Below are 5,619 nucleotides of genomic sequence, written 5' to 3'. Positions count from 1 at the left end.
TTCTGGCGGTTCTGGCTGTTATTTGGTTCTATAACGTGAAGATGTCACACTCTCAGATGGAGCCACTTTGTGTCAATTATATATGGTGTTTTATTCCAAAATATTAAGAATAAAAACAGTATCATTAGTGATAAAGTATAACGCGAATTACAAACAATCTGCAGAATAAAGCCTTCGGACATAAAGAAAAAAAAAAAAAAAAAAAAAAAAAAAAAAGGCATTCCCTTCATTGTGAATGCCAGGTGTTTTTATTGCACTAAAAACCTGGTAAAACCTGCCCCGTGTCTGTGAGGAGGTGTCTCTGCACAGATGCCACCTGCTTGTCTTAAAATGTATTATTTGATAGAGACAGTGCATAATAATGAACATATTTAAAATGCAGTGTTAATTTACCAGATTAAAGCAAATATGTAAATTTCCATCAGTTGTCAGGCAGGTTTTCAAAAACAGTTCTGCAGAATGATGCCATATTAAAGGTTGAATGGACGATTTTTTGGCCCAAATCTGAGTCTTATTTCCTCGTGGCGTGGACTGCCCATTAGTCCTGCCATGTATCAATCATAAAACGCACCTACCGCTCACCTGCAGCCGAGAGCAGCACTTTCCGCATGTCTAAGCGCAATGATCTATCATAATATAGTTCCCTCAGTGTACGGGACAAAATGAAGACGGAGAAAGACAGTTCGAGCTGACTCATAAGAAGACAGAAATCTACGGGAGACGAGAGATGCGATGTGATCCGTTGCACTAATAAACAAACGCACGTGTGTGTTGTATCAGTCCGCACGGGGGAGTGGCATGCGCACTTCCGCCTGCGTTCTCAAATCGCCAATTCAAATACAATTAAAAGTTGTGTGATAAGTCCTTCTAGGGACACGTGCTGCAAATTGATTTAGGCTATAAGCACTCCGCCGCATTGTGTTGTTTTCACAATTACTTTACGTCACTGTCTAAATAGTGAATCACCCTTAAATTATGCCGTCCTCCGCCTGAGAGTTTGACATCAGCCGATCCCACAACTTGAACACGACGCCACGTTCCACATCCCGCACATCACAGCCCTCGCTGAAGAGACGAGGAGCATCCTTCAGCGTGTAGTGTAAAAAAGAGCGCACCAACGATCCGAGCACATCTGGACGGCCGCGCGCGTAATGGCCAGGGCCTCAGTTTCCATGGTGATCAATAAAGCCCCGTTCTACTGCTCTCCCGGAGATTTAAAGACCCGAGTATCTTCACGCACTCTCGCTGCAGAACTGAGGATCATGCGCCGCGCTGTCGGGCCCATTACAAGAGCACATTCACAAGCTGTGTTCCCGATAGTTTGTGAAGATGTTTGAAGGAATATTTGGTCCATCCTGCCAAAACGACGGCTTTACAAAGCAGTAAAGTGTTGAAATAATGATGCGGCAATATGCAAAACGAAAACCACATGGCAGGGAGATGTTTGGCTGCGTTCACACTTGCCCGCACGGCAATCTGCAAAATTGGTACTTTATTGGGACTTAACTCAGAATCAAACCACTAACCAGGGACTAGAAAAGGACCAATCCAAGTCTACCGGGCTCAAAGCCAGTGTGAACGCAGCCAAAGAGGTTAAATTCATTTTAGATAGGACAAATTACACCAAAATGTGACTATATTTTTCTTATTTCAATCGTGTACCATCCCATTTTATAAGACAATGATACACAAGCCTGAATAATACGCATTTGACTGTCAGAAATGACTAAGTTCGGCCACAGGAGCTTGTGGGGAAAAAAAAAGTAACACAGGAGGACGTTGTAGTATAAATTGTATTAATATAAATAAATATTCAAAACAACAAAAGAGGTTCCCAGCAAAGTTCTGTTCCTTTGGGTGCTTAAGTTCAGTTTGTAGGATCTCAAAAAAAGGTGAATATATTCCGAGTTAAACGAAAAAAAATATTCCAACTTAGGGTGTCCGTATCCGGGGAAAAAACAAAGCGTGATCCTACCAGATTCTTAGGTCACATGGGTCGCTTGCCACACACACACACACACACACACACACACACACACACACACACACACACACACACACACACACACACACACACACACACACACACACACACACACACACACACACACACACACACACACACACACACACACACACACACACACACACACACACACACACACACACACACACACACACACACACACACACACACACACACACACACACACACACACACACACACACACACACACACACACACACACACACACACACACACACACACACACACACACACACACACACACACACACACACACACACACACACACACACACACACACACACACACACACACACACACACACACACACACACACACACACACACACACACACACACACACACACACACACACACACACACACACACACACACACACACACACACACACACACACACACACACACACACACACACACACACACACACACACACACACACACACACACACACACACACACACACACACACACACACACACACACACACACACACACACACACACACACACACACACACACACACACACACACACACACACACACACACACACACACACACACACACACACACACACACACACACACACACACACACACACACACACACACACACACACACACACACACACACACACACACACACACACACACACACACACACACACACACACACACACACACACACACACACACACACACACACACACACACACACACACACACACACACACACACACACACACACACACACACACACACACACACACACACACACACACACACACACACACACACACACACACACACACACACACACACACACACACACACACACACACACACACACACACACACACACACACACACACACACACACACACACACACACACACACACACACACACACACACACACACACACACACACACACACACACACACACACACACACACACACACACACACACACACGTTGATTAAAAAAGCAAAGTTAATTAAATGTAATTCATTCATGGAAAATCAAATTCAGCTTCATTCACATTTCTTAACGTTCGTTCTTAATGTTCATTCACAAATGTTGCGCAACAATCAATCTAAACAACGGGGAAAGTTTGCCGCGGGAAAGGCGGAAGTAAATTTGCCGCGGTAAAACGCGGAAGTAACTAAAACATCAAACATCTAAACAACAACGAAAGCAAATACATTTTAAACAAAGCGGTTCAATTTGGTGTAGTTGTAGTTCACTCACCATTGAGTCTTGGAATGATCTGTAACCGCTTCAGTTAGTTTCGAGACGTTTAACAGTTCATAACCATACGTTTTCACTCCACAGCCGGAGCAGGAAGCGGAAATGGCTTGGTGGTTCGGCCATTTTTATACTAGCGCCCCTTGTGGTTGGGCCAATGAAAGTGTATGAGGGGGCAATATCAATCATTTAGAACCGGATTTGAGACATGGGTTACAAATAGCAAAAATAAAATTTCAGCATATGAACAATCAGTATATCACCACATTAGAAAGCAGAACAGATAATAAGTAATGAGGCATTTTTCACAACCATCCTTGGCCAGACCACCTTAATTTGCTGGATATTTTAAAAGGTGATGGACCAAACTGGTGCTGTATCAGTTTTTATTACAGTGTGTCCTGGATGTTAGCAGCAGCTTGCAATTGTAACAATGCAGTCCAGAAAGCATCACATTTTAAAGTGTAAAAATAAAGAAAGAAAATGCTAAAATGTCACTTTGATGTGTTGAAAATGCCCATAATTATGACCTATTCTGAATCTGGCACTTGTGAAATTCCCTCCAACCGATCGATGCTAAAGAAAAAACTATTTCAATTTTACCAAGCAAAACCTTTCACCAGCTCCTTGTCTTCATTGAGATGTTATAGATTATGCTGTTCCAGTGTATGACATTTGTATAAATGACAGGTTTTCATGTTTTGTTTTTTGATTCATTATTATTTATTTGGTGGGTATAACCTCTGCTTATTTTTATAAATCTGTCAAGTTGCAATTTGTAAAGAAAATTTGAATTAATACAAGTTTGAAATTACAGGAACTGAATTCTAAACACAATCTACCTTTGTCATCAATAAGAGACACTCCAAAATGCAGAGACAATTTATACACAACTGACAGGATTTTGGTCCTTGTTTAGACTACGGTTGCTTGACAACAATGACTTTGCATCTTCTGCTCCACCAGGAAGTTCAATTGTAAACTTCCCCAAAATGATCACACTGGAGAAAAACAGATAACATTTTATTCTCAAATGTAATCATGTTCAATATGTTTTAGTGAAATGTGTAATAAAATCTGTCATATGCAGTTTAAACATTATCTCATGGAGACAAACAGATGCCACAAGTTACAGGTCAGATCTGTGGAGAGGCGTTATCGCTTGCCGTAAGAATGCGTTTTTTTAATGTATTTACTTTTTGGCAACAAAAGACCTCTTTGATTGTTGATTATAATTGAATAAATACAAGTTAACGATGATAGCATAAATGGAGACCAGAAAAGATACATAGCACACCTTGTAGTCAAATAGAAATTACATCAATTCTAGTCTTAATGCGCAGAAAACGAAACCACAAAAGTCTACTTCATGGGGTTATACTACTCAATGTCGATGTTGAAAAGACACAAGAATTGCTTTAATGCATGTCTGCAAAATCAACAAATTCATGAAATACACATGAGATGCATGGACTTGCCCTGAATGTAGAATACTGTTGCCGCATTGTGAAGAGCTGAAAATTGAAAATTGTCTTGGTCGTCACCAGCTCAAAAGTGAACAGGACAAGGTGCAATGGCAGATTTTACAGATGTGAAATTACTTTTGGAAAACCAACAACGAAGAAAAAACAGTGGTATTTTTTGAGGGAAAACTGTAGCAAATGAATGTCCCAAATGAAAAATGTCTTGAATGCTTTGGTTCATGAAGTCCATCATCATGTAAAATGACAAAAAAATCAATAAAGGTTTTCAATTCAGGTTTTTGACTTTATATAGGTTGTATTATTGTTCATTGTTTTATGTTGCACCGAAATCACCAAAGCAAGTTCCTATGTTTATGAATTCTGTTCATTGGCAATGGCAACAAAAAAAATCTTATTCTGATTCTGGTAACACAACTATCTATGCAACTGGGTATTTGGGTAATGACTTTGGTAGACACTTTATGAATTATGATAAGAAGAGAGCTCTTATGTGGCTGTTTAATTCTGCCATGTGGAGGATTAATGAAATTCACATTATTAACATGCACTTGCAGGAAATGAAGAAATTAATAAAGAAAAAATTGAATTCAACATTAATTTACGTAACTTTTGAATGATTCTCAAACTTTTCACTCCGGGCCGATAACTCACAAGAAAATGTCAACCTCTCCGAAAATATTTTTTACAGAAAAACTGACCTAAACTAGAGCAAAATCAAGGCTAAAATTTAAATACTCTTAAATATAGTCAAATCAGTGACAAAATCAGACCTGTGTCCAATTGCATCGAATTGTAAAACATTTTGGATTTAAACTATTCTCTGTTTACCTTATTCCGGAAGT

This window comes from Eucyclogobius newberryi, unplaced genomic scaffold (genome assembly GCF_026437365.1).
Source record: "Eucyclogobius newberryi isolate DKJ021-1_F unplaced genomic scaffold, fEucNew1.0.hap1 SCAF_1, whole genome shotgun sequence".
Taxonomy (NCBI): domain Eukaryota; kingdom Metazoa; phylum Chordata; class Actinopteri; order Gobiiformes; family Gobiidae; genus Eucyclogobius; species Eucyclogobius newberryi.
This window is presented reverse-complemented; position numbering follows the sequence as displayed.